Below are 27,267 nucleotides of genomic sequence, written 5' to 3'. Positions count from 1 at the left end.
TCAAAGACCAGGGTGTCCCATGGAGCTCAGGGCAGGAAATGCTGCCTGGGAGCAGGGTCAGAGAGCCTTCAGGGCCCAGGCACCCTCCTCCTCCTGGAGCTGAGGGGCCTCTCAGTGGAGCACCTCTGCCTGAGTCTGTTTGACTCTTCTGTTTGCACTTGGGCTCTCCCTGCTTCTCTGTGACACATGTGAACTCTCTTTCCCTATCCTCAGGGCACTCTGTCCCTAGACTAATTTGTGCCTTTGGTCCTGGGTACAAATTCCATATTCCTGGGACTGGGAACCTAATTGGGCCGGGCCAGCGCAGGTGTTCGTTTCTGGTCTGCTCAGCCATGAATGGAGCCACATTGCAGTGACGATATTGACAATGAGGACTGAGATGACTGTGGTGGGTGTTGGTAAGAACCAGCATCCACTGGGTGCTTCCTACGTGCCGTTGTAAGGGCTTTCCGTGTTTAATTCCTTGACTTCACGCAATGCCCCTATGAGACAGCTGCTACAGTTACTAGCCTCACTGTACAGGTGAGGCACACGCAGTGTAGGTAACATGCCCAAGGTCACACAGCTGGTGTGTGGCTGAGGAGGACTCTGAACCCAGCGGACTGACTCTAACGTGGGTGTGTCTGACCACTACCCCATATGGTCTCTTTGAACATGGCGCTGAGACAGGCCCATCTGCTGCTATAACAGAATCCCACAGACTAAGGAATTTATAAGCACAAGAGATTTGTTGGCTCAGGGTTCTGGAGGCTGGAAAATCCACGATCGCGGGGCTGTATCTGGTGAGGCCCTTCTTGCTATGCTGTGACACTGCAAAAGCATCTCCTGGTGAGGAAGCCTCACGCAAGAGACAGAAAAGGGGGGCTGCACTTCCATAATAACCTGTTCCTGTGTTAATGATATTAATCTATTCATGAGGGTGGAATGCTCATGGTTAATAGTCACCTCTTAGGGCAGCACCTGTGGCTCAGTGAGTAGGGCGCTGGCCCCATATACCAAGGGTGGCGGGTTTGAACCTGGCCCCGGCCAAACTGCAACAAAAAATAGCTGGGCATTGTGGTGGGCGCCTGTAGTCCCAGCTACTTGGGAAGCTGATGCAAAAGAATCACCTAAGCCCAGGAGTTGGAGGTTGCTATGAGCTGTGACATCACAGCACTCTACCAAGAGTGATAAAGTAAGACTCTGTCTCAAAAAAAATAAAGTCACCTCTTAAAGGCCCTACTTTTTAACAATGGCAACTAAATGTCAACATGAGTTTTGGAGGGGACATTCCAACCACAGTACCATCCCCCAAAGGGCAGCTCTTAGAAGGCAACTCCAAGGAGCTGTGCAGACACCTCCACTGTTGTCTGGTATGTTCAAGGTCATAGAAAGTCTGATGCAAAGACCAAAGAGGCCTGGGTGGATGTCAGAGATAGGTGTTCTCAGGCATAGATCAGAGGAGTGGGGCCTTGGCAGGGGCCAGCCTAAGACCCCAACGGGACTCCAGCATGGCAAAGTGGGGTGTTAAAGAGGGTCAGGCCTTGAGACTTCAAGTTGAAGCTCATAGATGGACCCAGGAATGTGGGGTGTGCGTTTCATGGAGCGGCTATGGCTTCCTAATACCACCCAGGCATGAAAGCCTCTGATCTGCCATTGGGCTGGACTCTCTCTGGCTCAGACCTGGCAGGGTGGGGCCTTAGGGGCAGCTGCAAGAATCAGTAGGGGCTATGAGAATGTATAGCAGGGGGCTGGACTTTGATCGGGGGGTCATGGAATTTAGCAGAGATCTAAGGGATTAAGAAAGAGTCAGGAAGATGGGAAAAGGAAGATTAGGCCAAGTTTTTTTTCTGAGAAGGGGTTTTTGCTTTGTTGTTTGGACTAGAGTGCAGTGGTATGATCGTAGCTTACTGCAACTTCAAACTTCTCAGTTCGAGTGATCCTCCTGCCTCAGCCTCCTGAGTAGCTAGGACTACAGGCGCACACCACCATGCCCATCTAAAATTTTTATTTGTGGAGACAGAGTTTTGCTATGTTGTTCAGGCTGGTCTCAAACTCCTGGCCTCATGTGATCCTCCTGCTTTGGCCTCCCTATGTGCTTGGATTGCACCTGGATGGGCCAAGTATTTTAGCTGGGAGACCCATAGGTGTCAAAGCCCGGAGGCAGGAGGGAGCAGAGTTTATTTGAGGAGGAGTGTTGTGTCCATTTTGGAAATTAATGGAAATCATCAGGCCAGTGGGATGAGTTTGAGGGTAACAGCCTGGTGAGCTTTGAGGTGTAACTGGGGACCAAAAAGCAGGTTTCCCAGGTGACAGGAACTCTGGCTAGCTATGGGCCAGAGTTACTATCTAAGGAGGGATGAGTTCCAGCCTCAATCCCCCTCCACTAGTCTGTACCCATTAGCGCAACTTCTGCTCATCATGGGCTGCAGGTGACATGGAGGTCCTTTGGCACCAAAAGGACTCATAACCTTGCTGGCACCAGGGGCAGCCCCTTGGCAGGGACACACGCCTCTCCAGGGATGAACAGGAGAGTGAATGACATTGCCTGTACACTCAGGCAGGCAGGAGAGGGCCTCAGCTAAGCAGTGGACAAAGTCAGCACTCGTGTGTCACCTTTATGATTTTTGGCACGTCCATGCATTCCTCACGTGATTGTTTTCTTAGTACATACTATAAATGGACTTTTTTCTTTCACAAAAATTTATTTTGAAAGGAAAGTTTATCTCATTGCAGGAGATGCTGTGATTAGGAAGTGTGGCACTTACCAGCTGTGTGACGTTGGGATGAGTACCAATCACTCTGTGCCTCAGTTTCTTTACTTCTTCAGCAGAGATAATGATGATCTTACCCCATAGGGTTTCCAAGGATTAAGTGACACCAGAGTCTGCGAAGGTCAGAGCAACCAGACCCACAGTAGGGGCCATGTACTGAGCTGTGTCATTATCAGCCCTGTTTTTAAGGAGGATCACCATCGCTTGCTATGGATGGAGGCAAATATAAAGTAAATACAATGAACATGTAGAGCAGCGGTTCTCAACTTGTGGGTCGCAACCCCTTTTTAACAATGGAAATACATTGCGGCATTAGGAAGGTTGAGAACCGCTGATATAGAGGGTTATTAAATCCCAGTGTCTGTAGCCTGCAGAGGGCTTCTGGGACCTGCAATCTTTGTTTAAAAGGGTGATTTGGGGTATTGGAGATTGTCAGACAAGCTAGCACCAGAGAGACTCTCTTTTTGACCTGAGTGGAAGGTCTGAAGTCAGTTGAAAGGGAAATGCCTCCCCACTAGTAAAGCAGTGGGAGGTTCATACCACCAGTGGTGAGACTGCCCTCTGCAAGGCACTAGGGCAGCGGTCTAGGGCTGGCAAAGGGACAGACAGATGCTCCGGCCTGGGTTACAGGCCAGATGCTGCCAGTTGCTGGCCGTGTGGCCCAGGCAAGTTTCTCCACCCTGCTGAGGGCCTCAAGTTCCCCACCCAAGAATGGGACAAACCAGGTGCCCTCCTAGGACTGCTTGAAGAAGGGGCGGGGGAGGTGACAGGATCAAGGGTCCTGCAGAGTCCTGGCACACTCCTGTGGCCTCCTTAGAGAGTCAGGGCGGCCTTGAGGCCTCATCTGGGGAGAGGACTGGAGGAGAGCCAGGCTGTGATTTGCAGACACCGTTGGTTTTGGTCATTTCTCCACATGTGGCTCTGTGTTCAACATATGGTTTTATGTTTTCAAAGGCTGAGCGAGCCAAGGGAGGGAGCTGGGGTGCTCCCATGAAGGTCACAGGAGCCATAGTGGCCTCTGCGCACTACTGTCATCCAGGGCCAGTGGGCTGCGGTGGAAGCCGTCTAACTAGCCACGTGGTGGCAGAGGTGGCCTGCGCACTACCACACTCCCTGAGCAGAGTAGTGAGATGTGACCAGCAGGAATGGGGTTGGGGGCTGCCCAGGCCTGCCCTCATGTGCCTGCTGCCTATTTGCCTGTGACCTTGTGCCAGGCTCTAAAGCTCAATGCCTCAGAGTTCCCATGTCGGGTAATGCTGCCACCTTTGGACCTTAGAAGGTTCCAGAAGCAGCAGCAGCTCAGGGCATGAGGGGGGAACTGAGGTTCAAGGGCTGGTCTGCTGGGATTTGTAGTGCAACTTCAGGCAAGTCTGTGCCACTCAGGTCTCAGTTTACATGCTGGTTTCCAGGGTGTGGTCTAGGGGATCCGTACACCCTCAGTCCCCAGGGGGGCCGTGTGGACAGTCACCCAGTGGAGGGCAGTTGGGTTGGGGGTTCCCACCTGAGAGGCACCTCTATGCAGCCTCCTGACTCTTTCAGGGGCTCCTGAGCTGGAGAGGGACAAGGGGACACACAGAAGAGGACTTTGGTACCAGCCATGCCTGCTATGACACCTGGTTTCCTGTGTGTCCCTGTGTGTGTGACTCTATATAAGCATCTTCTCCTCCCCAAGCTTTAGTCTTCTCACCTGTAAACGGGGGTGATGGCAGTTCGTGTGACAATGACACCACGGGGATAGATTGCTGGGCACAGCATCTGGCTCCCAGAAGGGCTTCGTAAATGATGGATAACAATAATAACACTGCTGGCTGTGACCGTGTTTGGTTGTTGGTTTCATCGTTATTGTGCAGACTCAGAACCAGGGGAGGTGCCACAGTGCAAAGGTGGGGAGGCCAAGCCAGGCCAGGGCTCTGGGAGCGGAAGGGTTAAGTCTCCATGGAAACAGGCATGCATTATTTACGTGGCCTAATGAATAAAACATTTATGTGGTGGGCTAATAAATTCCCTCACACAAAGCAAAGTAAGCTATGATTTAAATATCGGCCTCCGCTGGCTGGCTGAGTTATGGTGCCTGCTCAGGGGGGCCCTCTTGGTTTTACGCCTGCACCGGCTGGAGGGAGGGGCAGGGATGGGGGGGGCTTTCCTAGAAGTGGCTTTCTGGGGCCTCCTGCTGCTTTCAGCCCAAGGCTGCTGCCTTGCGTGACCTTTCCCCAAAGCTGGAGCCAGAGCTGCCGAGGGGCTGGTGACGGGTGGGACCAGAGGCAGGAGCAGCTTGCTAGGGTCTTGGGGGAGATGGGCCGCACCGCTGGGGTTCCAGGGGCTTGGAGTGGAGCATTGGGTAATGCGAGCACACATCAGGTTTGTGAAGCTGCCGGGTCCTCCTGCGGCTGTTGGGGGTAAAGGGGGTGCAGAGCCGGGAGGAGGGGAAGTGCCTCCTCAGTCATCTCTCCGTGACTTTACGGCCTCCCTTCTTCACTGCTTTCCGTCTCGGCTCCCATCTCTTTCTCTCACTTGCTCTCCGTTTCCCTTTCTTCTTACCTTTCACCTCCCCGTCTCTCCCCGACTCTCCTGGAATTCCCCTCCGTCTCTGCCCCTCTCTGTCTCTGCCTCTGCATCTTGGTCTTGGTCAGCTTCTCTCACTCTGTCTCCATCCTTTTGATTCTGCCTGTTTCTGTCTCCCTTCTGGGGATTCTCACATGGCAGGAAGAAGGGTCCCACATGCCTGGACCTTCTGGGTCTCTGAAGAAGGGTGGCTGTGAAAAGGGAAGGGGCTTTCTTGGGGCAGGGACAGCATGCGCATCTTTCTGAGGGACACTGGGTGGCAATGACCCTGGGAAGTGGCTCAGGTTCCTCCTCTCTGACACCATGGCAGGACCACTGGATGCTGTAGCTGGAGGCCCCCTCAATTCTGTCCTCTGGGGAGTTGAAGCCACAAAGTGGAGACATGTCCTGGTCCCCAGGGAATCCTGTAAAAGGGATTTAAACATTGAACAGCTTCCTCCCATTGGGTCAGGTCTCCCTTCCTGCTGGCCTGGGATCAGTCCAAGGCAGAGTCCTGCCCTGAGGCAGTGGACCTACACTCTGGGTGCAGTCTCTCCCTTCTACAGCCATGGGGCCTCAGCTGCCTGCCCTCACCAGCAGGCCAGGGCTACAGTGCCTCAGGGCCGCGTTGCCTCCCCCTCCTCGGGCTGTTCCACTTATCTATTACTACGTGACCAATGACCTCAAAGCATGGCGGTGTGGAGCAGCAACCGTTGCATTACATTCATGATTCTGTGGGTCAGGAACTCAGGCAGGGCACAGTGGAGGTGGCCTTTCTCTGATCCATTGTGTCTTGGACCTCATCTGGGTTGGCTTGACTAGCTAGAGGTTTGACTAACCTGAGGCCAAGGTTCTTATCTGTGTGACCTACAAGGGCTGGGATGTCCAAGGTGGTTGCTTCACTCATGTGTGAAGGGCTGGGACAGGGAGGTTGGGCAGGTGTCATCATCTCTCTCTGTCTCTCCAAGTGGCTAGCGTGGGCTTCCTCAGAACATGGTGGTCTCAGGGTATATAGTTGAACTTCTCACTTGGCACTGGCCTCCCTGGAATAAGCATTTCATTAGAAATTGCTGATCCCCATAAAGGCTAGGCCTGGGCTGGCCAATTGACCCATCTGTCATATTCTGTTGGTCAAAGCCATCACAGATCAACCCAGATTCAGAGGGTGTGAAAGAATAGACCCTCTTGATGGAAGAACCATGTGCATGTTCAGCAGGGGAAGGACTCGGGAATAGCACTTCGGAGACCAGGGCCCACGGGCAGCGAGTGCTGTGATGGTGGAAGGGCCCCTCCCCTTCTCCCCAGGCAGGGATGAGGCCTGGGTTTGCAGGCTGGGTGATTCAGAGTCCACACTCCAATCTGACCTTGTGCTGTAAGGCAAGAGATTTGGCTACTCACCACCCTGCTGCTGCCTCTGGAAAGTGGGGATAGCAGCCGTACCTGCCCCACATTGTTCTGAGGATTATGTGAGTCGGTGGGTATAAAGCCCCTGGCTGTCCCCAGAGAAAGCCCTTAGCTGTTCTCTGGCTCTCTTCACCTGCCAGAGGCCAACCAAGTCCTGTGGTAACTGGCAAGGTCTCTCTTGTGTCCCCTGTCTTTCTTCTCCTCTGACCCTTCCAAGGTGTCAGGTCCTCCCGCCTCTCTCAACTCCAGGAACAGTGTGACATCATCCTGGAGGACTCACAATGGTGTAACTGCCACATGGGAGGCAGCAGGCCATCTTTCCTGTCCCTACTGCAGACCCCAGGGCAGCAGCCACCTCCCAGCAGCTGCCGCACCAGAAGACACTATAACCCGGCTGGAGCGTCACCCTAGGGGCTGTGGGCAGCTGGGCAGTGGAGGAGGTATGACGTGGACACCTCATTTGGACCAGGGAGCTGAGAGGACTGCCTCCTGCACTGTGGGGCGCCCTGGGAGATCACCGGTGAGTCAGGCAAGCCTAGAGGTCTTCGGAACTCGTCTGCACAGATTCCGCTCCTGGCCCTGCCACATCTTAGCTTTGCAGCCTTAGACAAGTTATCTCCCCAACTCTGCCCCACTTCCTCTTCTACAGATGAGGGTATGACGAGTCTGACCTCCTGAGGCTGCTGTGAGAAATGAGCTGGTTAACGTTTGCAGAGTGTTCACAGACCACGTGGAACACTCCACGCATGTTCTATCTGGCTCGTTGGGGTACCACAATGACGGGGTGCTCAGTCCTGTTCTAACTGGGAATTCGTGTTGATGGGGCCATGTCTGTCCTTAGACTGATGGTGCCAGGGAGGTTTGGGGCATCTCTTAATCCTCCCATTAGCCCTGCCTGGGGGCTCCTTCTGTCCCCAACAGGAAGAAAGGGAGGCTCTGAGAGCTGAAATGACGCTCACAAAAATCCAAGGCAGATATAGTGTCTTCTAGTAGGGACCTAGCTGGGACCTGGTTCGCCTGGCACTGCTCTATCTACTACACCACATGGCCCAGACCCTCAGCTAGTGGGTGTGGTTTGGGGGGGATTTTTATGACTCACCGACCTGCTCTGAGCCTGAGGGATTCAACAGAGCCAGGAGAGATTTGGAGCATGTCAGACCTTCACAGGGGCTGGGTTTTCATTAGTTTTTACCTCAAAGAGAGAATAGAGAAAAGAGCCATCCTGCCCATACCTCCCTCTGTCCCCATCACCCAAGTTTTCCCTGTGCTCCTGGCCAGGGATCTCTATGGAAGAAGCTCAGGGAAGGGGTCTCTGCATGAGGTTAGGCAAGTCTTTTAATGAAGGCAGCAGCATGGGTTTTGGTTTCACAAACATGATTCAAGATCTTCCCTGGAAAACCCCTTTAAGACGGAAGTTAGTAGGCTCACGTGGGATGCCCACAATCAAGAGCAGTGGCCTTTATGTGGCTTCAAATACTGACCACCCCACCACTTGCTGAGTGACAGGATGTGCGCTGGCCAAGGGGGTACCTTGGAAAACAAAGGGCCTGCATGGCAGGTCACCTGAGGGCAGCCACAGGGACTGCAGGCTGGGTGCTCAGGAAGCAGAGTGCACAATAGGAACAAAACAGTGTCATGAACCTTATTCCTCATCTGGGTATTTCTGGGACAGCCAGCTTTTCACCCACCTGTTCAGGCATGGAAGGCTACTAGGCAAGCTTAGCTACCTGACCAGCCAACAAAGCTTTTAAAATTAGAAGCTATTTACTATACAATGTGGGTAGAGTGGGTCTCCAATTCCTCATCCCCAAGGTGAAGATCCATTCCCATCCATTCCCACCCAGTCAGTCACAGGCCGCTGTCCAGGTCTGGGTTGAGCTCTGCTGCCTCCCATGAAGTGATGGGGCCAGTCAAGGCCATCCCTCCCACTTCTTCCCACAGGCCCCAAAGCCATTTCTGAAACCATTTCAGCTGAAAAGTAATCAACCCACTTTCACGTATTCATTTACAAATATTTTTGTACTAACAGGTGCTAGAGGCAATAGGGAACAAGACAGATACCATCCTGTCTTCTGGAAGCTTTTAGAAAGCCAGGTGCCAACTCTAGTTCTTTCTTATACTGGCTCGGTGACTTTAGGCAAGTAACTTAGCCCCTTGGGTCCTCATTTTTCCTCATCTATGAAATGAAGGGTAATCATGCTTACCCCTTGAAGTTGAACCTGTGGGGTGTGGCGGGGACAGAGGTAGAAGCTGAATAGCTTTGCATATTCCTTCCTAGTAGATTTTATTTTGGAAACATCTAAATATTTTACACAAGAATAAAACAGCAATCTCTTGAAACTGGAAGCGAGATGAGAAAGATGACTATAAATCTGTGATAGGTGATAGCATGCTCACAAAAAGAGAAACTCTCCAAGTGACTTTAAAATATGGGAATTTGGCTGTAGGATGTACATTAAGGGAAAAAGGAACTATTACGAACAATCCTAAACTAATGTCAGTAATCACATTGTTGGTGACATGTTGTTCCTATCATTCTAAGACTGTTGTAGGCATAGAGTGAAGCAAATGGGAAATTATGTTATTGTCATTGAGGCCCAGGATTTTTTTTTTTTTTTCTGTTTGGCAAGGAAGAAAGGAGATACAGTTGTAAGGTCTATGAAGTTAAATAAAACTCTGAATTTAAGTTGGAAGTGGTATGCATTCATGACATATTTTATCTAAAAATTTAAAAAAGAAAACATATCCACCTACTGAAAAGCATTAAAACAGTGAACAGCCCAGTAGCAGTGAGCACCCCTAGTACTCAGATTATAGGCTCTAAAGACCTTTTCCCCCCTAGAAACCAGGATTCGTTGGGAAAAAATGGCTGATTCCAAATCCAGGGTAAGACGTGTACAAGAGAAATTTGTCTTTCTAGAAAGCAAAGGCATGTTGAAGGCTTCCGATACTACAGCAAAAAGACTTGATAGCAGCCAGGCGGCACCTGTGGCTCAAGGAGTAGGGCACTGGCCCCATGTGCTGGAGGTGGCGGGGTCAATCCCAGCCCTGGCCAAAACTGAAATAAATAAATAAATAAATAAAATTTAAAAAGGACTTGACAGCAAACCTGAAAAGGAGTCTGTGCTAATGATGAGGCAATTTGAACACAAATAAGGATAATGGCTGTAATGAATTAAAAAACATCAAGTATGTTTTGATCCATGAGCTCATAGGATACCATAAAACCCCTCAGACAACAGAACAAAGCACACCAATCCTCACAGGTCACCTTTGGAAGGTATTGGAGAGCCATCACAGTTATTCCGAAAACTGGTAAACAAAGGGAAAGACTAAAGTACTCATCCCACCATTAACATATGAATGTTACTTCAGGCAACCAATTAATTGATGAAGGGAAACATCTCTATCCAGCTAATAAAGGAGGAGGGAGTGGTAAGTTAGAATAGGCAACGTGCTTCAATAGCCACCAACACCCCTCAAAGAAAATAAAAGATAACCAGACACTACATAACTCTTGATGGGATTGTGCAACACCACTGTGACGAGAAATTAAAATAAGATCTGATTGAGACTCTAGATCAACCACCAGCTCATAGGAAATGTAGGGGCTGAAGAAACACACTAAATAATGCCACATGGAAATAATCAGCAAAATCCAGACCAGTGGACAAATGATCTGGTTTCTTCAACAGAACTTGATAAATGAAAAAAAAAAAAAAGAGTGAAGCAGAATCTACAAAGAGACTGAGGAAACATATCTATCAACTACAACTTGCAAATTGATTTTATTTGGATTTAGTTGAAACAAACTGTAAAAAAAAAAAGTATAAGGCGATTTAGTCAATAGAAGCCTTAATTGGATTTTATGATGGTAAAGAATCATTAATTTTTTCAGGTTCGATAATGGCATTTGGTAATTATTTAAAAATCTTGCCAAGCTACCCCTAAAATAAAAAATGAGTCGATGGGAGGTCTGGTATTTGATTCAAAGGAAGCAAGAGTGGGGGTTACACAGGTAATCAGATTGTCTGTGAGTTGAGAATTGCTGAAGCTGGATGACGCGTAGATGGGATTATATGGTGTCTTTATTTTTGTATAATTTTGAAGAGTCAAGTTTTCTATGATAAAAACAGGAATTTGAAATTGTGTGTAATGAACTTGAGTTAAAGTTTAAAAAAATTAAAAAGCAGAGCAGGGCAGTAACTCCCTGTCCCCCTTCTCGTCTCGTCACCTGGCAGGGAGCATTTGGCATGCCTGGGCCGCCCATTTCTGAGGATCTTCATTCATTGTTTCCTTTACTGAACAACAACCTGTTCCAGGTAGACACGACTCTGCCGTGATGCTTTTCTATGCTTCTTAGCAGTTCTTATTTTTTTTAAATTTCAGATTAATATGAGGGTACAAATGATTAGATTATAATGTTTGCATCTGTTAGGTAAAGTCCCTGTTGTATTTATGTCCCATTCCCAGGAGGGGGGCCTTATCCCTTACCAATCCCCTCAACTTGAACTGAATCGAGTTTTTCTCTGGGCGTGTATTAGATTGTCTAATGGCTTCATAGTAGTATTGAGTACATTGGATACTTGTTTTTCCATTCTTGTGATACTTTCCGAAGAAGAATGTGTTTCAACTCCATGCAGGTGAATACAAAAGCTGTAAAGTCTCCATCTTTTTGTGGCTGAATAGTATTCCATGGTATCCATATACTACAGTTTGTTAATCCATTCCTGGGTTGATGGGCACTTAGGTTGTTTCCGCATCTTGGCGATTATAAATTGAGATGCAGTAAGCAATCTAGTGCAAATGTCCTTACGATAAAATGACTTTTTTTTCCTTCTGGGTTGATACCTAGTAGTGGGGTTGCTGGATCAAACTGAGCAGTTCTTATTAAACCAAGAGGGAGGGTTCCTGTGGAAATGGCTAACGTGTACTGAGTCCTTACTCTGTGCCAGGTGCTTTGCAGAGCCCTGGCTGCACCTCTCTACCTTGCTTCTGTCCTCACTACCACCCAGTGTGCAGACTGGGAAGCAGAGCCTTTAAAAGGGTAAGAGATTGGCATAAGACACTTCAGGGAATTTAAAAGATGGGCTGGATTTGAACTCAAGCACAGTAATACTAACAGCCATTTTTATAACTGCAATCCTGCCCCAGGCACGAAGGCATACCAGGTGCAGACTTTTCAGCCAAAAGGCAATGGGGGGTAAATGTGGTCAACCGTGAGGACCACAGGGCCCCAGCCCAGGCCCTGGAGAGGAGCAAGACCAGGAGCTAGGGAATGAAGCTGGGCTGGAGTCCAGATGGGACGGCCTGTAAGAGCCAGGGAGCTTGAAACCCGTGGACCCAGAAACCCAAAGCCAAAAAGGGCGACAGTCAAGAGTGGATGAATACGGCTGTCGGGTGACCCCAAGAACAGGGGCCAGGCACTCAGAGGGGCAGCTTGGGGCATGAGTGGGAGGCCGGAGGGAGAGGAGCCCTGTGTAAGCTCTGGGCTCCACCTGCTGGCTGGGGACTGCTTGCCTGGGCTGAGGTCTTCCCCCATCACTCAGCTCCCTAGGTCTGAAAAGCTCAGAACATGTTTTGGACACACTAGTTGTCTCTGGTTTCAGGAGGGCCCTCCCTGCATCTTGATTTCCTCAAACCCACGCTCATCATTCTGGAAGTGGCAATGCTGGGCTCAGAAGGCACCATATGGAGGGATGGGATGAGTTCAATGGAAATGATTATGTTCAACCACATTGTCAAGGCAAAAACACCCAAGAAAGGGTTAAAATATTAATTACAAATGTTTTTCCTTAGAGGCCAGAGGGTACAGTGTGCTGGTGTGTTCTGAAGGCCCTCTCCTAGTCTGAAGCTCAGCTTCCCAGCATCTTCAGCTTCCTTCGCAGGGACCCCAATACCTGTCTGCTTTCCACTTCGAAGCCCATGTCACCTCCCCTGTCCTCTGGGACCTCTCTCAGAACGGGCATCTCTAGCTGTCCCTTTCTTAGTTGCTCCAAAAATAAAAACGCCCAGACTATTTTAGTCCTAACAGTCTTGTTTTGATCTTTGGGGAACCCTGACATTTTCAAGAATCCTCTAGGCCCCTGTCTCTCTCTGAGGTGGTTCTCAGACTCCTGCTCAGGTATCCCTGAGAGAGGAGCACAGCCCCACTTTTTCTCGGTGTGCTCATGACTCTCCCTGCAGGAGACCTCCTCCACCCCACACGTCAGCAGATTATTCAACACAGGGCGCGGTGCTCAGAGGGTCAGCAAGGGTGAGGCTGGGCCGAGATGTCCCCTACCTCCAGCTCCCGCCCTGTGGTCCAGAGGCTCACACTGTGAGGGTTTGTCTGCAAAGGTGACTGTCACCAGTTACTCCTCCCCGGAACCCATACACCTTCGTCCTATCAAGAGGTGGAGTCTGGTCCCCCAGGTCCTTGAGGGCTGCCCAAATGGATTTGGCCAACAGAAGGTGGCAAAGGAATGTTTTGAGATTGTTGAGCTCAGAGCTGAAGGTTCCACATCAATTAAGGGAGGAATTAACTGCCGTATCAATAACTCCAGGTCATGTTCCTGAAGGATGAGCCCCAATGTGGACCAAGGCCACGCAGAGTTGAAACTGAGGCCTCAGACAACACCGTGAGTGAAGGCACCCATTTGTCCCAGCTGGCACCCAGACATTTGGCCACCCCACTAGGACTCCAGCTGTGTGAGTGAGGCCATCCTGGACGCTCACACCCCAGCCAAGCCACCCCAGTCAATACCACACAGAGCAGGGATGAGCCCTGCCCCAATTCCTGACCCGCAGAATCATAAGAAATGAAACTATGGTTGTTTTGAGCCACTGTGGAGTGGTTTGTTATGCAGTGATAGCGATTGAGATCCACACACTTCCTCTGTCTCTAGACCCCTTGGGGGTTCGGTTGTCTGAATCCGATGGAGTCAGAGGTTCTTTGGCCAACACCTGTGGCCCCACGGAAGGCAGATGGAGATCAGGGTTTTCGGGAGACTGAGTAGCCAGGAAGAACATGGGCTGTGCTGACAGTCAGATGCAGCTTCCCGGATCTGACACCAGCTGTGTGACCTGGGCCCTCACTGAGTTTCTTTCCACATCTGAAAGCGGGGGTGATAACAACCCCACCCATCTTCTAGAACTTCAGTCTCGGGCAGCACTTTCTACGGTGACGGAGCTGTTTTCTGTGCATCCAACACAGCAGCCCTGGTCACACGAGGCTAGGGAGGGTCTGAAATGTGGTGAGTGAGAATTGAGATGCTCTGTAAGTGTGGAACGGATGCCTTTGTATGAAAAGAGAAAGTTAAAGACCTCATTGATGCTTTTGTTATTGATTCCATATTGAAACAGTATTTTTGTATTATTGCATTAAATAAAATGTATTTTATTAGAAGTAATTTCACCATTTTTACTCAAAAAAGTTATGCACGTGGCTCACATTATATTTCTATTGGATAATGTTGATACAGAGTTTTTAGAAGATTAGATAGTGTGTGTGAAGTGCTTAGCATAGCACCTGCCACGTGAGAACGCTCTGTAAATGACAGCTGTTACTTTTGTAAATATTGTCCTGAGTTGGTGGACACCAGAGCCCAAATATTAGCCTGCTGGTGTCTGGGTTCCTTCTAAATAGGGCTCACTTTATGAGACAGAGGAAAGAAATGACATTCATTTAACCGCCACCTATGTGCTGGTGAGTACAAGGGGCTTTACCCAGGAGGGACACTGAATGTTCACAGTGGCCCATGGAGAAGACATTGTTCTCCTCATTGGAAAGATGGGGAAAGCAGGGCTCAGAAAGGACATATGTGACTTGCCCAAGTTTGCCCAGCTGGTTTTGTGACAGCACAAAAAAAGGTTCTCCTCAGCAGCCCTGTTTGTCCTGGAGGTCAAGTTCAGCCCCAGGACACCTTGGCCGTGTCCCGCTGCTTTGTCTCCTCTCTGAAGTGCAGGGCCCCAGCCTGCCTCCTCTCCTTTCCTCCCTCCCAGCCCACACTTCTAAAGGAAAGAATTTATTTCTCTGAGTATAAATGGACTCTTTCCCACCAAGAAACCACGTATGTCGTGTTATACGTTATTTGTTAACTTCATCAAACAAAGTACAGTGCTCTGGCACTAATGTCAATCTCCACAGCTCATTGGTTTTTTTAAAATAGTGGAAACACTGCTCTCATCTCCCCACCATAGTGAGGAAGGCAGCACTCCAGCCCGAGAGAGGAGCCCTCTGCTTCTCACCCCAGAAAGAGCCGTAAAACACACTCAGTGCCGGAGCCCGCGCCCATTTGACAAAGACAATTTGATTTGTCCTCGGCTTCTAAAATATTCATCCCACTTTGATGGACTATCGTTTTATAAATATAGATTATCATTAGCCGACACCGGCGGTGCACTGCTGGTTGACCCAGCGCCACGCCACTGGTTCGGGATGAAGACGTCTAATAAAAAAAAATCATTATCTCTGTCTGAGAACCCTGATCTGTATCGTTTGCCTCATTTGCAGTGCAAGGGTCAGTAACTCACACTAACTGCATCTGTTTGTACATTTCACAGCCTGGACACCCCTGCTGGGGAGATTGGCAGGATGCTTCTAGAGTTCGGACCTGGGGTAGGATATGAGGTGATTATGGGAGGGGAGCAAAGAAGGGTGGGGGCTCTGTGGGAACACCCTGGGGAGGCTGGGGAAGGTGTTTCTGCAGAGGCAGAGGGACGCAGCAGGCGTGGGTGTGAGATTTGGAGCATGCCAGGCCCACCTCCACCGTGAACTGGCTGTGGGACCTTGGACAAGTGAGTTAACCTCTCTGAGCCTCAGTTTTATCATCTGTAAAATGGGACTTGTAGCAATACCAATCTCTTATGAGACTGAGTCCATAAGGTGTTTAGCACTTGGCCTGACATTGGAGAAAACAGTGAGTGTTAGTTGCAGTGACGGTGATGGTGGTGATTACTGTTGTCTGCTTTAACCTTTAACAAATTGCTTAACTTTCCTGAGCTTCAGGTTCCTCCTAAGTAGAATAGGCCCAATCACATCTACATCCTGTGGTTGTAATGATCCAACAAGCTAATGCATCCAAAGAGCTCAGTGTACTGGATGGCACGCTCTACGCATCTAAGAGGGCCCTTTTGTTTGAACTCAGGAACATCCAGGCAGCAGGCAGTGCAGGGGTCATCCTAAGAGCCATGGCCCAGTGTCCTCCCTCCTTGAGGACCAAGAGTGCAGAGGGGGTGCACCTGCTGCAAAAGGTGGCTCCAGGTGTCCTGTGGAGATGGACTCAGATCTGTTCTGTGCGGCTCTCTTACTCTACAGGGGTCTCCAGTTGCTCCCCACTCCTGAGCTTGCTGGGTCTCGGTGGCAGCAGGACAAGATGTGGAGGTGGGGAAGTTGGGTTTATTGGACACATCTCCCTGCACACTGTGCTGCCAGGGAATGAAATTCAATGCGGAATAAAAGATCTGCCTCACCTTGGAAACAAAAACTTGTCTGCAGCATTTCCTTTTATGTTTAGCTGTTTGAAAGAAATATATAACCAGGTATGGGGAGGGGGGAGGAATTGTGGAGAAATCTCCAATAGAAGATGGCCTGAGGGAGAAGAAAAATAGTGGAACAAGCATGGGGTTGAGAGCAGAGAGCAAACCCTTCTTAATCCTGAACAGGAGGGGGATGAGACAGGGTGAAATAAAGTCTTGTACTGAAATAACAGCCAAGGCCATAGGTAAGACAGGTGCCCTAGAAGCTTCCAGGAGGCCCTAACATCGAATCCTTTGTTGTTCCTGGAAGCAGGCAGGCAAGCTGTGTGCCAAGACCTCACCCTGGCGGGGAGACAGCCTGGGGCACTCAGCCCCAAAGTTTATTTAAGTGAAAAAACCCATCCTGGAAATAAGAAGGAGTGTTACACCACTGTCAAGTTTTAGACGTCGCCATCAAGCAAAAAAAATTACATCCCATCCTGACGAGCGACTAATCAAGCCATGGCAAACGGTCCTGCAATAAATTACTCCAGTGCGAAATAAACCACACAAACAGACCGATGATAATAAATGTAAATTATTTCTCTGAAGAAATTTTCTTGGTATATGAGTAATATGAACCATCAGGAAGGCGTCTTCCTTAACATTAATTACAGAAAATGACAAGTGAGCTGATGACTGGGAAGGCTCATTATCTGAGAACATATTCACAACTTTGCAATTTGCGCGAGATGTACTCTGGCTAAATTAATCTCCCTTCTTTGCATGAGCCTCTTCTAATTTTCATGTTATTAACAGGTTTGCAGTATCAGTCAGTGCTTGTCACTCTAATCAGGTTTCAGCATGTTCGCAAAAGCGAAGCGTCATTTATAAGGATAAGCCCTCATAATGGTGCTTGCTTTCATGTGGAGAATTCTACAAGGCTGCTTTTAATAAGGTACTTTAATCATCTCCTTTGCTCAACTTTTGGCCCCACTGTTCCTTTATGAAGAGTCATTAAAAGACTTTGAAGTTCATCAAGGAGGAAAAATTCATGACATTGTTCGGGTGAGGTTGGGGATGGCTTCAAGTGAAGGAGGGAGGAAGGGACTGGAGGGTCCTGTTGAACCATGTGTGATGGGGGCAACCTGTGCCCATTGTACCACTCAATACCCAGTAGGTTTACGTTCTGGGCTCTTTGCTGAACTCAGAACCTGCTGATGAGTTGTCCAGTCTGCAGGGGCAAGGTTCGGGGCCCGAGGGTGGATGATCTTTGGAGAAGCCATATGGGTGGGAAAAGAGGCAGGTCAGCACTCTGGACAGCTCCCAGCACTCGCTGCTGTCAGGGCATCTTCTGAGGGTTTCAGATACATGTATTGTGAGGGTTTGCTTTTGCACTGGAAATTTCTGCGCATGCTCTGTGTGTGTGTGTGTGTGTGTGTGTGTGTGCACACGTGCATTCCCTCTCTTTGTGGCATGGCTCACAGGGGCCAGTCAGGGCTCATCCCGGACCCCTTTGCTCAATTCCTACAACACTCCAGAGCTGGAGATAGATGCACAGTGTTAGTTTGGCTCCAGTGATCCTCGGCAGCCTCTGATAAGCATTCTGAACTCGCTGCTGTCACAGAGACACCTTGCTAGGTGGCTCTTCTATTAGGGCGCAGAAGACTGGACTAGACAGAGAAGCACAGACAAGTCTAGTTCTGCCTGGGGTGAGCGAATGATTCTGTGGCCTTGGATAAGTCACGTCTCTCTTCTACCACCACCCATATACTTTTTTACTTTTTTCCCTTTATTTAGAGACAGGGTCTCACTGTGTTGCCCAAGCTGGCCTCGAACTCCTGGGCTCAAGTGATCCTCCTGCCTCAGTATCTGGAAGTAGCTGAGACCACAGGCGTGAGCCACTGTGCCCAGCCATAGATCTTTTGACGTGTCCTCCGGCTTGGTTCTTGGTGATGGCTATTTCTGATGTTTATTGAGGCCCCATCCTCCCACCACCAACTGAGCAGTGGAGAGGGTGGCCTTGTGTCCCAAGGTGGTAACATGATCAGCTCACAAGGGAATGTCTTCTTGTCCCCATAAGTGTGCTTCTTTCCCTTAAAGGTGGGATGGCCATGGGTGGCCTCCACTTTGTCATGGCTGGGCCCACGTGGCAGAACTTCTGTGTGTGAACCTTGGGCTCAGATTGTGGAGGTCAACCTCCCTTGAGACCTGCTCTTGAGCCATATTGAGGCTACTTGGCCCCAGCCCTGACCACAGGCTGATTCATCTCAGAGAGTCAGAGTCTCCTCTGAAATACTGGAGTTGGACAAATAGAAGGCAGACAGTGTCAGCAGATGCCTGATGTAAAACACGACCCTCAGGGCCAGTGGGCAGCCATCTCCTCCCGTGGGACGGGAGGCTGGTCTGCAGGGAGGGAGGAGAAAGAGTGATACGCGGGGCAGAGAAAGCCTAGTCTCTGGTTCTGGTTCCTTCTGGAAGCCTTTGTGTTCCTTGTGCTATCCCTGGTGCTTAAAACTATATTTCCTGGCTGGGAAGGTGGCTCACACCTATAATCCTAGCACTCTGGGAGGCTGAGAAAAGAGGATCCCTTGACTTCTGGAATTTGAGACTGTGCTGAGCAAAGAGTGAGACACCATCTCTACTTAAGAATGAAAAAGAGAAAGAAAAACTAGCCAGTTGTGGTGTGTACCTGTAGTCCCAGCAACTCAGGAGGCTGAGGCAGAAGAATCTGTTGAGCCCAGGAGTTTGAGGTTGCTGTGAGTAGTCTGATGCCATGGCACTCTAGCTTCAGCAACAGAGTGAGATTCTATCTCAAAAAACCCTGTTATATTTCCTGTTCCTACTTAAGTTCACTTGGTGAGTTTCTATTACTCTCACCCAAAAAGACCTAAGCAGCCTCGCTCCTGTATGTGCGGGAGGCACTTTCCCGAGCACACTTTCACAGCCAGCACCAGGCAGGGGTGGAGCTGGTGGCCTGACTAGGGGGCCTGGGAATCTCTTGGGCTGACAGCTGTCTAGGCCCTCAGGCTGGAGCCGAGGAGAAAGATGGCACTGGTCTGAAAGGCCTCACCCTCACTGCATAGGGGCCTTGCCAGGAAGGACATGATATGCGGTTGGTGCTAAGGGACAGGGAGTAGGATGTGTCCCTGCCTAGGAGGGCTCTGTGTTTCAAAAGATCCCCCTCCTCCAACTCACTCAGTGACCTAAAGCCGTTTAGTGTTCCTTCTAGCAGGCAATGGAAGAGCTGTGTGGGTGTGGCTGAGCGGGTAACGACAGGGCACCTCCAAGACTGGGTGGCGAAATTGCCTTACAGTGTGATGTGGCCTTTCTCTCGTCAGAGGTGGCAGCTACATCTTCAGATCAGGTTGGGGGGGGACCCCGGAAACACAGTGTGAACCCATTCTGCAGATGAGCCTTCCTGCTTGGGCTGAAGCAGTGTGGGACTTGGGCACAGAGTGGGTGGCAGGCCCAGGGCCCCAGAGTGAGGTGGGGCATGTCTCTCCTTCACCCCACACTCCAGACCTGATTAGGACTCAGCGAGGCCCTGAGCACTAAGAAGGGTGGAGGGAGGAGCACACAGGATGCAAAACAAAAGCGACCTTAACCTCTCTGTCGAAATTCCACCAAACTCTGATTTTTCCCATAACGGCTACTTTATAAACTTGTAACAATTCTTTCATTTTTCCCCTTGTTCCTGGACTTCTCGGAGTGTGCTAACTCTGCCCATGCCATTGTTACAGCAGGGGCAGGCTTGAGTAGTGGCTGATATAACTGAAAAGAGCGAGTAAAGGTTTAGCAAGAAAAGAAAGTTTGTTAATGACCTGCACAGCAAGCTGGGCCTTGTCCTAGTGACTATAAGCCCTGTGGAAAGCACAGTTTGGGGGTTTTATACACTACTTTGAGGAGTATCAGCTGCTCAGGGTCTTTATTAATTCTATTCTTAAAACAACTCACCTGCAAAGTCTTAATCAGTCCCATTTCCATAATAACTCAGGTCAGCCGGCCCAGACCAATTCAAAACAGCCTAGCCACATCCCTCATCCACCCTGCTTATATCTAGCTAACTGCTTAATACTGTGCCCCAGTGCTTCCTGCCCACCCTGAGAACTGCCTGGAGCACGTGGGGCTATGGGTCTGTGTGTGTCTGTGTCTGCACGTGTCCATGGACTTGAGCGTCTGCGTGTACAGGAAACCAGCTGGCGTGGCCAGAACTCTTGCTGGAGTGAAAACGTTTTTCTGTCTTTCCCTGCTGGGCTCTAGGGCAGGGCCGTGGTGGGGCAGGGGCGAGAGCATCTGTATGGGCCGCCAAGGCAGACACTCAGCAGCATGGTCTGCTGAGTGGGCAGTGGCTCATGATGACAAAACTTTCTGCAGACCCCCTTCTGGGGGCCCCTGCCCTATTCAGTCCAGGGTTCCGTGTTTACAGAGGCAGGTCCTTGGGGGAGGACTTGCAGGCCCAGCTTTGAGGGGCCTGGGCAGGCAGACAGGGAAGACTCTGCCCTACTCCTCAACCCCAGGGCCCTTCGCTCATGTCTCTGGCCCCTGCTCAGAAGGTATGTGCAGAGATGAGATGTAAAACTGTCACTTTGGGGATCCAGAACAAAGCGATGAGGGTCGCCACCAGGCCAGACCAGGCAGTCCTCATGACCATGAAGTGGTGCCCTTAGGTGTCCTTGGGAAGCTTCTTCTAACGGGGCTGCAATCACCACCCTGGACTTGAGACCTGTAAATCACAGTGTCCCAAAGGTCTCAGGCGTCTTCTCATTCACTTCCATCATCCAGGTGGGACCACAGAGGCCGGGGCAGTGGGTAGAGCCTTCTCATGCAGTGACCCTGGACCTCAGGCCTCCCCATTCTGAGGACTTCCCCCTCCCTTGGCCTTATTCTCCTAAGGTACCATTACCTTCCTTTTGAGGCTGTATCTATTTGAATTTTGCAAATAGGCATCTCTTGGAAGTAGATATGGGGATCAAGCTGGGTGTGGTCACTTCCAAGATGGCCCTACTATCCCCACCTCCTGTATCCACACCCCTGTAAGTCCCCTCCCACATTGGGCCAGTCTGTGTGACCAAAAGTGAGCAGCAGAAATGAGGGGACTTCACTTCTACGACTAAGTTATAAACATCATGGCTTCCACTTTGGATGCTCTCTCTCATCCCTTGCTCTGGGGGAAGCTGGGTGCCATGTCATGAGGATACTCAGGGAGTCCATAGCGAGGGACTAGGGCTGCCTGCATGAGTGAGCCTGGACACAGACACCCCCAGCCCCAGTTAAGCCTCCAGCCAGGAGGCCCTGGGCTATGACCACCCAGCTCAGCCACTCCCAGATTCCTGTTCTTCGGCAACTGTGAGATGATAACAAATGTCTGTTGTTTGAAGTTTTGGAATCTTTTATTATACAGCAGCAGAAACTTACATCCTGGTCTCTTTTTGTTTGTTTTTGTTTCAGGAAAATAAGGCTGGAGGGTCGGGTCAGCCTCCGATGCCCCAGACTGGAGCACAAGGCTTCCCCCGCTCTGTTCAGGAAGCATCTGTGAAATCAGATCTTGAGTCCCCTCCTCAGCTGGGCCAGGACATCGAGATGACAAAGCCTCACACTCTCTGGGTAAGATTAGCAGGGGAATGAATTCATTCTATTCAGCACGGAAGAAATATGGCCTGGGTGGCTGAGGAAGGTAGTAGGTTGTCATCTGGTGACTGCTGGGTGCTGCTTATCCACAACCTCACCCGCTTCCCTTGGCCTAAGAGGTGGCTGTTGTCACCCCAGCTCTTTAGGTGGGGTCCTGAGGCTCAGGAGCTATACTCTGTCCCATAGGCACCAGGGATGCTCCAGGGAGGGTTTGGACCTGAGTTTTGGAAAGATGATTCCAGCCACTGGGGCAGAGGAAACTGGAGGGACATGGTGGGAGGCATGGACTCCAGCGTCCAGGAGCCCTGAGCTGAGTTATGGCTGGGAGCTGAGTTACAGTGGTAGAACAGAGGCCAGTCTGGACATGGAAATGGGGAATGGGAGGCCTCCAGGGTGACTTACAGTTTTCTGATTCAGGAGTTGGGGCAATGGTGGTGCACATGTTTGCCAAGATGGGAGCACCCCTCAAGGGAGCTTTATGGGGGGTGCTAGGAGTAAAATGTTCCCTTGGGAACAAATTGAACTTCTGGTGCCTGTGGGACCTCAAGGTGGAGATGTCCAGGTGATTTGGCATTGATGGCCTTGGATGGAGCTCAGAGAAGTCTGAGCTGGGTCCTCAAATCACTGATGCTAAAAAGGGAGAAATCCCAGGAATGTGGCGTAAGGAGAGCTATGGTCCAGGCCTTGAGCCTGACACTGAACAGATGGGCGGAGATGGAGGTGGAGAAGACAGCAGCCGGGAGCGGGATGGGGAAGGATGAGGCGGAGGAGGGAGCTTCCAGGCGGACCCAAGGTTGGCACCACCAGCTGCTGCAGGAGCTCAGCAGGGTGGGCAGGGGGGCCCACACTCAGGGGTTACCTCCCAACCTGGGACACCACAGCATGGCCCCATGTACCCACCTTGGGCCAGCAGAGAATTGCGGAGAAGGTGCTAACAACCAGAGCTGGCCGGCAGTGAAATGGGATAGCCAAGTGGTAATGAGTGTCCCATTGCTGGGAGCATGCAAGAAATTGGATAGGCAATGCCAGAATGTGGGTGGTGGGTAGGAAGTGGATTAGTCACCTGCCAATAGCCCTCTGGCCCTGAGCTGTAGGACATGAGAACAGGGAAGACACAGGTGGGAGCCACTTGAGCAGAGACTCCGCAGAGCCCTGCTTTGGGGCTCACAGGGGACTCTGGGCAGAGCTGCTTCAGAAGAAAAGGAGCCATGCCCCTGCTCCCACAGTGAGGCATCAGGTGCTCCTCACACCCTCCCATCTTCCCTGCCCTTTGTGTCCTCTGTTTTCTTTGGAACCCCAGGCCCCAACAGTGAGCATGGGAATGTGGGAGAAAGGGACAGGGCAAAGAGGGTCAGAGCCCTGGTCTGGTCTTGCTTGAGTCCTGTGGCCACTGGGAGTGTGTGGCTCCAGACGAGGCAGCTGAGAAGGCCATGGGGGGTGCCTGGCCACTGTTGGCTTTGACGCCACATCCCACAGACTCCTCTAACTTGGCTAGGGCCACCTGCCAGCCCTCCTCATACCCAGGGGGCTGGCACTGGAGGTGAGGGGCTGCCCAGACCCAAAGCCCCCTCTCCCCCAGACCCCTAAGTGTGGGGAACCCTCACTGGGGGGGGGGAAGGGGCAGGGCGGGGCCCCCGTGCCAGGGGAGCCCTGACAGCCGGCTTCCCCCTTCCTCACGGCAAAGTTCACCTGCAGTAATGTTAGTGCACTTTTCAGGCTGACAGAAATCCCACCGATAATTGGGAAGAATGGAAAATGAAAACATTAAAATTTGCCATGTCATCTGTTCACTTTTTCTGATTGCCTGATACCCACCGTCCACTGACAGATGCGGTATTATTAACACTTGATTAAAAATCACTTCAGGTTTGAACCAGCCCGTCGAGAAGGGAGCGTCTTGACAAGACTTGTGGTTTGTGATTGACAATTAGTAATATTCGGTGTGTCACAACATAGATAGTGTGACTTATTGGTGCCGGTGTAATGCAACACATTTCATCTGAGCTCTTCAAATTGGAACATAGGAATAAGAAAGAGGAGATGGAGTCTTATTCAGCCGACTTTGATTACCAACAAAGGGGAGACGGTATACACCTGTCTCGGCACGCCCAGCCTCAATTTCTATCAATCAGCCTGACAGCGGAGACCCCCTCTCCTCTTTGGGATCGGGAACCTCGGGGAGCGGGGTCTCATTGTGCAACCTCAACTTCTCCACCTGCAGCCAGAGCCTTTCTGTCTGGAAATATGAAAAGCTCTTCACTCTGCGCTGCCTCCGCGCCTCTAAATTACCAGCCTGCTCCTCTTAAAACAAAAGGCTTCTCATTTTTTAAAAATAAAACGATCATATCTTGATTGACGTGCTACATCCTTTTCCTTCAGCTTTTTTTCTAAGTTGGTGTCAGCGGGAGTTGGATTTGGGGGCCTTTTTCTTTTTTTTGTCTCAGTTCTAATTCAATTCCTTTTAAGTGCTTTTAAGAGCAGTGCGATTTAAGGTCTTCCCTTTTTTGGGTCTGACCTGGATATCATTTTTTGGTTTCCTTCTTACCTAAGATTATCCAGGCATAGAATGGTTGTTTGCATTAGTGAAATGTGATGGATTTAATGCTGTTAATCATTAAATGATTGGGAACAAGAAATGGTCTTAGGTGGGATTGAAGTGTTTTGCAAGCTGTGTACCTTGAGATAAGAGACACAATGGGGATCATGCCATCGCACAGCGCTGTGTGAACTGGCTTCTTAGAACCACCGTCGCAGAAAAAATTCTTTCTCCTCAATAGTTTGCTGTTTTTTGGCTCTGCTCCTACCCTGTTGCCCAGACCTGCCTACCCCCACCCCCCACCCCAACTCATGAGGACGAGGCATGGGTCTAGTGTTGACTGCTATATCCACAGTGCTAGAACATTCTCTCTCTGGCAGGTCTTAACAATTAAGTGCGGAATGAATGAATGGATGAATGAATGCATTGGTGATGGGGGTCACGGGTGGACTGGAGCTCAGGTCCTGACCCCTGAGCGAGTGTCCTTGCCACCCCACCCCAGGGGTATGGTTCCTCCAGCTCTGGTTTCCTGCCCTCTAAGAGTAAGCAGAGTAGGTCCACCCTGCCCCCTGGTCGGGCTCTATGAGGGTGAGAGAGGCAGCTTTTCTGCTGGGGTGACAAAAAGCTGAGCCAGGCCAGGCCCTCGTGGGAGCAGTGCCAAAAGATGTAATGACTGGCTGAGGGCAGGGGCTGGTCATGGTTTTGGCTTTCATGGGACACCTCTGCCAATCCAGCCTTTGCTTGGTCCAAAGTTGGAGCAAACCAACTTGTTTGTTCATTCATTCACTCATTCATTTATTCATTCAACACATGTTCACTGAATCCCTAACAGGAGTGTTCAATGGCTCACGCAGGCCGGGTGGTAGCTCATCGCCCCATTATCTTGCTGGCACCTCAGGCCTCAACCCTGGACACAGCCTGGCTAGACTCTAGGGACATTGTCCTGCACTCCTATCTGCTGTCAGTCACTAATGTCTGTAAACTTCAGCTGAGCCCTTGGGTCCGCTCTGGTGCAGCCTTGGTCCATCTGGATACCCCACTCCTCAAAGGAGAACCAGACCAGGGTACCTGCAACAGCCTGTGAGGAGAAAGGCCTAAGAGATTGTGTTATGATTACAGAGAGATGTCCTGGGGGGCAGGGACCCTGTCCGTGACCGCCCCATGTTCTCAGGTCCCAGAGCAGGGAAGCAGGGTACAGGTGTCAGGCATTGGCTTCAGGGACTGCCAACAAATTGGCGCTTCCTCATCCATCAGTTGGGTGCCCTTGGATAAGTGACCTAACCCCTCCAAGCTTCAGTTTTCTCATCTGTGAAACAAAGAGAAGGATAAAATCCTCTACAGAGGGTCAGAGATAGGGCCCCTTGGGCAGTCTGGGGAAGCCTATGGTGCCTCTTCCCAGAAGTGTTTTTAAATACATAAGATAAGATACATGGGATTACAAAGGGAACCAATGAATTAAAATACAATTATCGAAACATAAAAATTAGTGATGTAAGGGGAGGGGAGGGGGGAGGATGGGTAGAGAAAGGGTAATTGGTGGGACCACACCTACAGTGCATCTTATAAGGGTACAAGTGAAACTTACTAAATGTAGAATATAAACTCTTAACACAATAACTAAGAATATGCCAGGAAGGCTATGTTAACCAGTGTGATGGAAATATGTCAAATGGTCTATAAAACCAGTGTATGGTGCCCCATGATCGCATTCATGTACACAGCTATGATTTAATTAAAAAAAAATCAGTGATGCAGCAATCCATGTGATTCTTTATTTACAAATTAAATAGCAAAGTTTGGTGGTGGGTCTAATAATTGCCATGATGAAGGTGGTGCTGAGCATAAAGAACATTCCGAGGCAGCTGCAGCAACTGGAATGTCTTGTGGAAACATCTGGAATTTCAACTGGTGACAGTGAGCAGTGTTGCTAGTACCACATTCATAAAAGAAGGAAACACTAAACTTCAGTTTGAGGGGGGCCAGTAGGAACCCCATTCTGCACCTGCCCAAGGTCCACAGCGTCACATTAGAGAGAGTGTTCTCCAGCTCTGTCTAGGTTAACATAAAAGATGGGGCTGGGGATGGGAGCTAGGAAAGGCAGCAATGGGGACAGCGGGGGCTGGGGCTGGCCCGACGAGGGAGTGCAGGGCTTGGGCCCAGGGTTCAGCGTGTGCGTCCTCCCTCTGGTTCTTCACAAGGTCTCTAGCAGAAGACAGGTGTTGTATACATATGGCCGTTAACACGAGCTCATTTTGACCGAGTGCCTAGTATGGGCAGCGGCTCCTGCTGTCACATCTCCTTCTCTGCCTCGGTTAATACAGAGACAAGGTCCTGACAAGGTCATCATTGCCGTCACTTTCAGAGGACTAGGACTCAGAGGGGTGATGACTCCTGCCCATGGCCACACAACCCGGGGGTGCAGGAGGTTGGAATCAAATCCAGGAAAAGCTAATTCCAAAGCCATCATCTTCATCACTTGGTGATGTTTAAACTGTTTATTCTATAATTTAGTAGATGTAAAAGGCATCTTATTATTTTATCTTGTGGCTCAGTGAGTAGGGCGCCGGCCCCATATGCCGAGGGTGGCGGGTTCAAACCCAGCCCCGGCCAAACTGCAACAACAAAAAAAAATAGCTGGGCGTTGTGGCGGGCGCCTGTAGTCCCAGCTGCTCGGGAGGCTGAGGCAAGAGAATCGCGTAAGCCCAAGAGTTAGAGGTTGCTGTGAGCCGTGTGACGCCATGGCACTCGACCCGAGGGCAGTACAGCAAGACTCTGTCTCTACAAAAAAAAAAAAAAATATCATTCATGAAGTTGAATACTTCTCATGCTCTGGTTTACTAACGGCTCTGCCTTGTGGGTGAGTGGCCTTGGTGCGTGTTCTTCAGCAAATCGATTAGGTTTGATGTTGTTCTTATCAGTTTGTACTGACTCTTCAAATAGTTCATATATTTACTGCTCTCTGAA

This window comes from Nycticebus coucang, chromosome 2, assembly GCF_027406575.1.
Source record: "Nycticebus coucang isolate mNycCou1 chromosome 2, mNycCou1.pri, whole genome shotgun sequence".
NCBI lineage: Eukaryota > Metazoa > Chordata > Mammalia > Primates > Lorisidae > Nycticebus > Nycticebus coucang.
Note: the sequence above shows the minus strand (reverse complement) of the source record.